General features: G+C 32.4%; 1 pseudogene; it reads right to left on the bottom strand.

The window, feature by feature from the left end:
• Positions 1-2325: 2325 nt before the first annotated feature.
• Positions 2326-9878, bottom strand: LOC110727133 (annotated as a pseudogene).
• Between the last annotated feature and the right edge of the window lie 2828 nt (positions 9879-12706).

Here is a 12706-nt window from a genome sequence, read left to right as displayed (position 1 = left end):
TTTTGATGTTTTATCAAAGAGACTTAGAGAGAAATGTGAGTATGAAAGGGAGCAATCGAGCAAGGGATGTTGTCATTACGTGGATCTGATCTGGTATTTATCGACTTATCGGGCTCGTCTGAAGAATATAGGTAAGGAGAAGGCGTTTTATCGAATTGGAATTTTTTACATATTAACCTAGTCAGTTATGAGGATTGGAGTGTAACCCTTACCACTGGATTGAGTAGTATTTGGTATCTCACCCATCATGTTTTCATATTTAAATTGAATCTCGAGATATTTTAATAATTTTAGAGAATAGTAACATACACATCCGTTTCAAATCAATTACATTATACTAAAGGCGAAATTGAGAGGGACACTTGGCAACTTAATGTAAAAAGTTTTCCCTCCGAAATTACTTACTAAAAAAACTTATAATTACATGAAAATAAGGTTTGTATCTAAATTATGGCTTTTACTTTGTACAAAATCTAAAATAAACTTCCTTAAATATTAAAATGTCCATTATAATTATTACATGTCTAATTATTTCTTTCACATATATTTCATACTTTTTAATACAGAGTTTATTCATAATATTTTTTATCAGTTCTTTTTGGTAAAATTTATCGTAACTGTAATAATTTAACAACCGTGCAATGCACGGGGTTTAATCTAGTTATATACTACGATTAAACATTTCCTGATCACATCTTATGTCAAATCGTTGCAAATAATCTGAAACGGAGGTAATGTTAAATCTTACATATTCTTCTGGAATGCTATTTGACTGCTAGCTAATGATCATATTTGAATAAAGACTATCACGCTATCAAATGGTATCAATAACTAGTAGAGATTACCAACTCTATACACAAGCATAATAGCAACTAAAACAATTACTCATCACATGAATTGTATGGACTATGGAGTAAACCATTTGGTTAGTTGCTGCCCAGACTCCCAAGATGGCAAGATTGATTTTCAACAGTAGAGAAACTATTAGGCGTTTCAAAGGGAATTTAACAATACATTTGCTAGTGCATAACAAGGGGCGTTTAAGTAATTAAACTTATACATGGATAAATGCATATTCTAAATTTAGAGTAGTATCATTGGATTATCAAATGTTACAATTGAATATTTAGTAGTATTATATGTGTATGCAGTGGCAGTGGCATTGGCAGAGCTATTTTGGTGCATGGTGGATCACGGGACCCACGATTAATTTAAAAAAATATATTTAAAGTATAATTTATTTGATGAAAAAATGATGTTTAAGATTAATTATTATCAATAAAAATATAGATTAATTATAAATTGGATTGTTTAATCTAATTTATATGGAGTATATGTAATTATCTACTAGTTTGACAAAAATCAGATTGTTTAATCTATTCCGTTAGACTATGTGTTTTCTCAGTTCCTTAATATTCTTTTTGTCACGTACTGTGCATTATTGGACGTTCCCCTTCATTTATTTTTGTTTTCGTTTATAAAAAATGGTATATTATAAATCCAAGTTTATATCTAACTTTGCATAATATCAAATTGAAGAGATAGATTCTTATATACACCTGGATACAAAGTACACCCAATAATATCTTTCATAAAAAATGATATATAATAATTCCATCGTTATCTCTAATTTTGCATAATATCAAATAAAGAGATAGCTTTCTATATACACCCGGCCTGATTCAAAGTGCACCCAATTATATATTTTTTTGCTCATTTTTGATGAAATTTTAATTAAAAAGGAATGAAGGTGGTGATATTTAGAGAATAAATCTTTGTGAAATACAAGTATTGATTTTTATTTTTGTAAATTATGCATTATTATTGATTGATAATCCGTATGTCGTTGAAGGACGGTGTGTGGTGAATTGATGACCTACCATCCATAAAATCCTTGATCAACCACTGTTCAGTGGCACTAAATATACTCCCTTCGTGTTTTAATAAGTGTTACACTTACCAAATGTGGTCGTGTTTTAATAAGTGTATTTGTTATTATATCTTTTTCTTTTTATGACCCTACCCAAATTCACTACTATTTTTTATTATTATTATTTCTTTCCTCTCACATTCATTACTTTTCAAAACACTATTAACCTCACTATCTTTTTTTACAATTTTTTAATACTCCAACTACTCCAATTATCTCTTAATTTATTTAAGTTAATTAAATTGTCTAAAACTATAAATATAACACTTATTAAAACACAGAGAGAGTATGCATATATAGTATTTGCAACGATTAAACACTTGTCAAATCGTTGCAAATAATAGGAAACAGATGTAATATAAGTTTCCAATGGCACAATTTAATTGTTTCTTAAGAAAAAAAAAAAAAAAAAAAAGGTGTAATCTCCATCACATGATGGTAATCTGATTAAAAAAATAAGTGGATCCACCAACCTACCTCTTTCTTCCATGTGCTTTCACATTATTTTATTATTTATTATATATTTACAAATACAGATCAATACTGCATTTATACTTCCTCGAGAAACTATAGTTTATTCAAAATTTCAGCTGGAGTGTAAATTGGTAAATCCAAAGTTCCAAGTATTACACATAACACCAAAAATAATGAGTACTACGCAGTTATTGAAGAATAGAATGAGTACATTACTTGTTCTATTGTACCTCTACAAGACTACAATTTAATAAAACAAGGACATTGGACAGAGACAACGGAAAAATTAACTTTATATTCCCCTGTTCTTAAAGATTATCCCGCTTAATCTTTTCACAGTCTTCAGTGTACATCTTTCAGCAACAACATCAGAAATGGGCGAGAAAATGTGGTAAGCAATCTAAGAATTACCAAACCTGTTCAGTAAACTTGCAACCACAGACGACCAGTCCAATAGTAGATTACCAGAGAACTAAAATTACATAGCAAGAGGAAACAACTTTCAATAAACTGTGATCGTACTACAATCTTAACTCCTCAATGCTTATGCTTGAATCTCATCCCAACAGTAACACAAATGGCAAAACACTCAACCACTTCAGGTCAAGGTTTAAGGCCACACGGAAGATTATCATCATATAAATATAATAAATGTGCAGGCTATGGAGATATACTCTGCAAGGACCTGCTGTAGATGATGGTCTTAAATCTCAGTGGTGATTGGGGGTTGCACCCTTTTTTTTTTTTACAGGTATAGTCGTATTGAGTTTGAAAAATCTTAAGAGGGATATACACACACTATATACAGCAGTAAAAAGGGAATCAGGTTACGTCAAGGATTCAGCATTAACCAACTTCAGCTATGCAGCTTCAAGCTGATCACTTGTATGGTTCCTTGAGGTTCCTGAACTGTCAATAGGGTCTTCAGTCTGACTTTCAAGCTTAAGATCTACAATGGCAGCACACAATGAATCTGGGGTAACTGAAACCCCTGGATTTCTTATTGCATCATCCTCAGATTTAGATGTAGAAACCTCAAGGTTTTCATCTCTAATTTGTGACTCAAGCTTCTTTAGCTCCTCCTCGATATCTTCATCCTCCACAGCTGTATATGATGTTGATTCTGAAACAAGAGACATCAGATCTAGAATAAGCATAATTAATATTATGTCCTAGTAACTACTCACAATCTTGCTATCAGTCATAAAGACCATTATTAGAATAATATTCAATTTTTAGGAGTTCAGTTATCCAGTCACCTAGGATATTGTGGATGTTTTCTTGAGAATCCTTGAAGTCATCAAGTTCTTGCAGACACAATTGAACTTTTTCGACTTCCACTCTGTTCTCCTTGAGAGCCCAAGCACCAAGCTGGATAGCTTCAGACACCTGACATAAAAGATAAGACATATCTCATTCAACTGAAAAGGACAATATCATAATCACTCGTATACTTTGTATGATTGAAGTGAGTTCCAAACTTCAGTCACCTAAGAATTGACAAAGTAAATAAAAAGGACCTTCTTTGCAGATTCTGCATCTGTAATAGCTCGGAGTACTTCCTCCACTCTGTTGATGAACGGTGTGAGTTTTTCTCTACTCTCAGAAGCTAGCTTCAATTGCCTTGCAATCCTCAGAGCTAATTTCTTGTCTCCAGTTCCCAACGCAGCTAAAGCAGATTTTCTGGACCTGTAAGTGAAAATCACTGAAGGATTAAAAAAAATAGTGGTCTGAACAAGAATGCATTTGAAAAATTTATGAACAAAATTTTAGATCCAAGGCAAAGATAAAATGGCCACTCTTCAGACATAAAGATCAAGCCACATCCATTTTGGCTTCAATGTTATTGAGTACTCTAGCTTAAACAAAAAGTTTCTAGGGCAAACATTGTATTAATGCACATTTGAAACAGTTCATTCAAAATATTAAGGGTTGTTTGGATAAGGATAGTTGAAGATCTAAAGCCCTGTCTCCTTTCTGTGAGTTTTCCTTTACATTTTTTTTTTTTTTCATTCCTTTTCTCCCCTCTGCCTAATATATTTGGGGAAAATAATCCTGATTCCTGATCACTGCTCCACTTCCACTGCCTACCCAATAACCACATTATAACTACATCTGGAGCAACCGTTACTCCGCCAATGTCATCGCATGCAAATCTCTCCACAAAAGCAACATAACCAGTAACCACCAGTATTCAAGCACATGTCTACAGCCCCATCAATACCACCAAAATCACTCTTAATATAAAGGGGATTCCTCTGTTTTAAATTTAAGACTAAGAAATTAAAGAGGACTATGATTTCAATCTCCCTTTGAACTATTCATAGGATAATTAAAATATATCCCATAATTGTTTCCACTCTTTAGCCTAAAATTCTATTCCTTCACTTAAAGTAACCAAAAAGCTCTTTTCATTCCATGTCTATATCCACAACCAGGGGAAACCATTGATTATTATTCCAAGAGCCCTAAATCTCCAAACCCATTATTTCCAGCTTTTTGGATGAATTTCTTGAAATTGGGGGACTAAGCGTGAATGGCAAAAAAACTGGATATTTTAAAGTTGCAGATGCTTTTATCTTATGACAACCAGTCAACCACAATCACAATATAGGATAACAAAAGAAAAAAATTAGAGAAAAACTGCAGGGAAATTAATAAAACAATCTTTTATCACATCTAAGAAAAGCAGATTAAGAAGCAAAACAAAGATAGAGGATAACGTCCAAAAACTTTAACGAGGACCAAAAAAACTAAAAAAAACTTTGAAGATTTATGACATGCACAAGTTATACGGAATAGCCAGGAATATCAAAAGCAATCATAGGCATTAAACATCAATCACTAGTTATGGAATAATCCCTTAAACATAATAGGAAGTAGATATTGGTATATATCCCAAACAAAGTAAGGTGACAACTATGCAATGATCCGTTCAAGATAGGTTGACAAAATGATAGCCAATTAAACCACACCCACAAAAGGCTAGCACAAGAAGCTGAAATTCATCAAGCTCACACAGATAGAGTATCAGAGTAATACCTTTCATACTGTTCATCAATGACAACAAGTTGTTTCTGAAGCTCTTCCAGGGTCCAAACCAATTGCAAAATAGCTGAATCTGTACTTGGAATACTAGATGCAGTGGCAGAAGAGAGAGACACTTTTACACCCTGTAACAGGAATAAGCACATCAATTCACTTTCTTCATTATAAAGCAACTTGCACCAAAGCAAACAAGAAAAAAGATATTTACCATTGCCAAATAAATGATCTGGAATAACAGTTGGAACCAAAGCACTATTACAAAAACACTTCTAACAAGGAACCTTAGCCCTTAGGTGATCTACCCTGAAAATTTTATTAATGACAAAGCAGTTTGCCTAGTATTAAAAGATGCCAATATTTTTACAAAACTAGCTAGTTTGCCTAGTTTTCCCCAATACAAAACCCCAAGGAAGTAAAAAGAAGGAAAAATAAAAAATAAAAAATCAAAGCTACCAATACATATCTCCCTTCTCACAACTTCCCCAAAGCAATGACCCAATACTTGCTAGTAACCGAACAAAGCAAAGACTAGCTTGTGACCCACCAACAGCCAAAAATTGTTTACTAGCTAATCTCTCTAATTAAATGCTTATCATCAAAGCTTTGCAACCATGGCCAAATGAAAATACCTCCTACTTCCAATCTTATTTCAATTAACCCTCTCCCATTTCTCACCTCTTGTGATATCTCTTTGTCACAAGCTCACAACCAACATTCGCCTTGTATTGGATATGGAGGAAGTGATTAGATTTACAATGGATTAGATAATGAATTGGAAATTTTACTAGAACAATCCCAATACTTTCACTATTCCCATAATAATCGAAACTCTACATAAACCATATAGTATGCCATAGAGACCACGTGGCACTTAATGATTAGCAACCAGAATTTATCTAAACTTAATTCCTTTAAATGAGCTACCCAAAGACCTGTCTCTCATTCTCCTCCCCCAATCCTCCCAACCAAACCAACCCCTGAGTTCCATATTTATAGGTCAAGCCATTTAACAAAGTCACTGATCAACTCCAATAATAAACTAAGTCACTGATCAACTCCAATAATAAACTTCAATACATCCTAAGATTCCAATATCTCCTACTTTTCAATTAAAAAAATCATACAAATACCTCCACTCAATCTCATCACATCTACTATGCTGTTTAAATAGCAACAAATAACCCAACCATGACTTATCTCCTAAAACTCTATGCAATAATATGTGTTCAAACTGATGTTGGACAAGAGGCATATTAGAGAGGAAGGTGATAAGGCCGTTAGGGTGGGGTGGGGGGCAAAGGTGGCTAGGATGGGTAAGGATGGAGCTCAGTTGGGCACTAACTTGGTACAATATTTAATAATCGATTTATCAAGTTACCACTTGGAATTATTTGGAGAAGGCACCCCCTCTCCATATAAGTTTTTTTTTTTTTTTTTTTAAAAAAAAAAAAACACAATTATTCTAGATATTTCTAGATTGATCAAAGTTGGGATTATTATGACAAGACTAGCAATAGTAGGAAAAAATCATGCAAATATTTCCTTAATTATTTTGGAAATCAGAATTTAAATTAAAATTAGAGGGATTTGCACCCATGTGATCTTTGATCTTATTCATAGTTTCTTAAGGAATCTTCCTTAATAAACTCTCCTCTGAATCCTCACCAGAAACAATAAAAAAATGTTTTCCTGTCCTGACCCCTGAATTCCTTATCTATGATCAATTGCAAAGAACAATTTTAGCATGAGCAATGCCTATTGTGTAAGACAACACACAATCTGAACCGTGTCGTGTTACCATACCTGAATTAATGAAAATGTTTTATCCCTTAAAAGTTTCATAGCTATCATTTCTTATGAGATTATCACTACCAATGACATCTACTGCAAGGGCACTAGTTCTATCCAGTTTCAATGTGTGATTATAATGGGAAAACAAAAATTTTCAAGAATACATTAAAAGTTTGAGCTGCAAGTCAGATAATTTGAGAACATACCTCTATCAACTCTCCATTTCTTTTGACTGAAAGATATCTTGCTTTTCCAAGTCCAGACATGTAGCTTAACACTGCATATGCTTCACTGTGCTCCCTAAATAGACTTTCAAACTTCCTCATTGTTATGATGCATGAAGATGTCCAGTGAGTTTCTGATAATGCTTTTATGACCTCAGCAGCTTTATCCTAACACCCAAAAAGGTTCCAGAAAAGGATTGGTTCCACACTCCATATAAACACTAGTATTAGAAATATTATTCGTATGAATTGGTCATAAGTCATAACATAAGGTTCATGGTAACTGAAAAACAATTAATCTATGATATAGTAGAATGCACACAAACCTCCAGCATCACTCGAAGAATGAGACGATCATTGAGAATATCACTTGAATTTAATGTTCTAAAGGCAATGGGGAAATGAATAAATTTTTTCAGCAGCTGAGATAGTCATCCACTGGTTGGATCTCCAAGGTCAGTAGTTCGCAAAACATCACCAGCTTTGTACATTTCAAGCTGAAAATTCAAACAAAAATGATGTAAGGCTAGATATGTTATAAAATACAAAGATATTACCAAAATTAAACTGATTTAAGAAATTTGACAAATTGTTTGAACATCACAAAATAGTACACGAAATTATAATTTTCAAACCAAAGGGAATAAAAAGGTTGGGCAACACCTAGAACAGTGAGGAGCCAAGCTAACAAAGGAGGGAGAACTAGTCTAGGGGTCTACTCTTATGATGGAGTCAGTAAGAGTTGAGCCAGCATATAATTAATAACAAGCTTAACATTGAGCAATGCATAAAGTTGTATACAAAATTTAAAAAATAAAATAAAAAAAGAAATAAAAATCCCAAATTATGTTATAATAACTAATAAATGTTGCAACAAGGGGAAATCCGTTCAAAACATTACACCACAGCCAAACCGTCATGATTAGAAGTTGATAATGGAGAGACTTGCACATACAGCCCTGGCTGAAATTAATCAATCTCTAAATTACTTCCACAATCTGAAAATGAATCAACTCCCTCCACCACCCCCCCCCCACAAACACCCCCCCCCCCCCACACACACACACACATCCAACGAAACTTACCAGAACATCATCTAGGCATAAAGGCGACAACCCTCCCCTATTGAACCAGCTATTCTTCATCTTGATACCATGAATTCAGAGGAAGGAGAAGATATTAGTACTAAGGAAGTAATTATGTTGGCAATGAAGAAGTTACTAAAATAAATCCCCAAATGAGGAAAAGGGATACCTGAGAAGGGGAGAGAAACAGAAGGTTGAATTGACGAGCAATCTTTATAATCAAGTCTCTCCAAAAATGAAATTGAGGCTCCCAGTCAGACCTTTGGCCGCTAAAAGCCTTATACCGAGCAGTAGCCTTTACATCATCATCCCAATCTGGGATTTGCACCCTTATGAATTCAACTACATCTAGTTCCTTCGTCATTTACAATTTAACTACAACAAGGACGACAGCACTCGCACTTAAGTTGCACGACTGTGCTTCAGCATATCAATGACAGGACCTTAACACACAATACTGGCAAAATCAGCCGATCACTTGCTTCCTTAGCCATTTCCAAAAACACTACTCCAATTAAAAAGGCCCAGCAAAGAACAGACTTTTTGTCGTACGAACAGTCGGTAACTCGGTATGCTGACGCAAAAGCAATGCAAATTTTAGGAAACACTAAGATATAAACACAAAGTGAAATTCCTCCCTAAATTATCATCAATACAAATCATAATAACATTATTTTCCATCAAATTATCTAATAATACGTACAAATTCACTATAATTATGTTGAAAAACTGCAATTTCGAAAATCAACCAATGCACCATAATCATTGTTGCCGAGGGGAAACAGGGGATGAGAATTGCTCATAAATATAAATTAAACTATTCATAACATCAAAAACAACAACATTTACAAAGAATTATAGTTAACAATTAAGAATATATGTAAGAAAAAGATAAACATGAAGTAGAGAATATACAAGAACCCTAGAATTTTGCACATAATCAACAAAACATATAATTACAAATACAAGAGATGTGACATCAAAATCCGAAAAATGAAAGCAATTAAAATTGATGATCATGGAGTACAAAGCAATTAAATTAATAGATAAATGCAAAGAAAGAGAGAATCATACTTTGATTGAACCAAAATCATTGAGAATTTGTAATGGAGAGGAATTTTTTTGGAGGAAACCCTAGAATTAGAAGCAAAGGTTAAGTGAATTGCATGATTGAGAAGTCCAAAGCCCATGAAGTGGTGGAAGGTGTGGCCGAACAGCGAGTTGTGGTGGTGGCCGGCTACCGAGGTGCGAGTATTTTTTTTTTTTCTTTTTTTAAGAGTATAGAGATGAACAAGGATGGACTTTTTTTTTTTTTTTTATTATTATTATTAAAAAAAAAAAAATTGTTCAAATCTGTTAAATTGGTTTTTTATATTTAAGTTTAAGGTAAAACTAATTTAAGTCCTGTTTTTACTTAACCTAATTATGAATTACTATGTTAATTTAAAGCTAATTTTTTTTTAAAAAAAAACTCAATATTTTCAATTGAAACAAATACTTGAATTTCTTTTTAAAAAAAAAAACTTGAATTTTATGTTATATTGATATCAAAAGTTACTCGTATTAATCATTAAACATTTAAAAAAAAACACAAATTTCATGATTATAGGAATTTATATAAGAATGAAATTTTATGTTATTTATTTATAACCCAACCCGTGCAATGTATATACTCCATATGTCCCTATTTTGTTGGCATGTTTTGACCGACACAATATTTTATAGCATACTTTGACCGTCACAAGTGTTTTATACAAATTTAAGTGACTAAATTTTTGTGACAATTACTAATCAAGGTTTTTTTTTATTTTATATTTATAATTGTTGAATTATAGTGTTATTATTATTATAAATAAATCAACAAATATATAATAAAAGTTAAAATGTTAATCCTGGTTGCAACCAAAAAACTTTCAAAGGAAAAAATACAATGTAGAATGATATGGAGTATAGGAGTAGTACATTATTCTAATAATATTACCTTATATACGTAGTATATGTTGTTTATTATACTACCTATGTTTCATTTTTTTTGCAACTTAAGGGTATTATTTGTGAGATATAAAATATTCCAAAGTTGCAAAAAATATGAAACGGAGGAAGTAGAATATACCTATTATAAAATATATGAAAGATATGTTAAAATATTTTCATTGAATGCATTAATATGCATGAACATTTGAGGAAAAAAAAAAGGAAAGTGAAAGTGGCAGGAAATTTTTTAATCAAAGCATGATAAGTGTCATGTTAGATTCGTTTTTAGTATTATGTTATTGATTTTAATGAATTGATATCACAAATTAATCGGAAGGCAATCGTGCAGCGTATTGATTGGCTAAGTCATTCAAGACTAACAATACTGCAAAAGGAACTAGCCCCAGAGAGTTGGTATGCCCTCATTGACAATGTTATAAAAGGAGTCCCTGGTCCAACAGGTGGGGTGGGGAGGCTATTATTCATGCTCACCTGGGCTTCTTTGCATTGTCTCAGCCTTTTCTACAAGCTTCAGCAGGCCCGAGGTCCTGGCTTTGGTTCATAGCCTAGAACTTACACGCAATTTACACATTGACAAGCTATGAATCCAACTTGATAATCTAGCATGCGTGTAAGCTAGCTCTAGTATTAACTCACCGGCATAAGGAATCGATGAGTGTGCTCACTTGATCAATCACTCTTTAAAAAAAAAAAATTGGACCAAGGTCATAGTAATTTGAAAAAAAGATATACATATTTATCATATTCAAAACAAATGATCTATATATCTATCATTTTCAAAATTATGAAATGTACTTTTGTAAAAATAATAATAATACAACGGAAAAAAAAATCTCATGAAACAAGTTACTAGGGAGACCCGCAAGATAAAGGAGAGGGAAATAAATGAGTTCCATGAAATTTGATTGATTACTAAAATACAAGAACTTAAGGTGGGTAACAATATCACTATTCCACTAGCTAAGCTTTATAAAGTACATTATATGTAAAACACTATGACAAATTAATTACAAAGTATATATATACATATTACTATCAATACTATGTATTATTTAGATTTTGAATAAGAAAAAAAGGTACTTGTATTATATATATATATCTTACAATGTTTGGCTCCGTTTGGTAGGGCGTAAAACATTTTCACTAAAAAGTGTTTTTCTATTTTACATTGTTTGGTTTGGTGTAAAACATTAAAATGTAAAACTTGGGGTGGAAAATCATTTTCCACCTTATTGAAAACATTTTCCCCCCAATTTAGAAGGAAAACATTTTCCATCACAAGTGGAGGGAAAACATTTTCCCTCACATTGAATTTTCAGTTCAACCAAACAATGGAAAATGCTTAAAATGGAAAATCATTTTCCATTCAACCAAACAACGGAAAACTTTTTTGAAAATGAGTTTTCCATTGTAAAATGATTTTCATGGAAAACCATTTTACATTGAAAATGTTTTACACCCTACCAAACGGACCCCTAGTGTCTATGTAAGGAATTCATGTAAAATGTACAATATATAAATTTTGAATGAGCTCGTGGAGTACATTATCATATACTTGTTGTCTATGTAAAGAATTCATGTAATTTTTTTTATATATAAGAGAAATTGAATCAAATAATATCTTATACTAGTATTTAGATAAAAGAATGCTAGCTATTTTTGGTATATGTATATGTATACTTTTAAGTGGTTGATGAGAAATTGTGATGCTTATTTCTAGTATTAGGCTATTAGGCATCAGAATTTGCAATCCAATGTCTACCATTGACAAAGCTCTTAGCAAGGAAGGGATGAGCTGTATCATAGTCCAGTTCTCTTGCCCATGAGGTACCACTAACTGCTGCTGCTCCTGGACCCCAACACTTGTACACTCCAAAAAATGCAGTCCTGCAACATAAAACTCTATCATATTAGACTATTTGGCAACCTATTTCAAGTACTTCGTAGTTTATAACTGGCCCAATTTTTAATCACTTAAAATTATTGTAGTTGTTTGACAAGCACCTTGTGAAGAAATTTAAGGGGTTAATTTGAAATGTTACTTTTTTTTTTTTTTTTTTTTTTTTGAATGGGTTACTTAAATTTTTCATTTAATTTATTTTCTTTATTTTTAATATTCGAAAATGTTATATTTCAGATTTCAACTCCCTAATCAATTA

This window comes from Chenopodium quinoa, unplaced genomic scaffold (assembly GCF_001683475.1).
Source record: "Chenopodium quinoa cultivar QQ74 unplaced genomic scaffold, ASM168347v1, whole genome shotgun sequence".
Taxonomy (NCBI): domain Eukaryota; kingdom Viridiplantae; phylum Streptophyta; class Magnoliopsida; order Caryophyllales; family Amaranthaceae; genus Chenopodium; species Chenopodium quinoa.
This window is presented reverse-complemented; position numbering and strand designations above follow the sequence as displayed.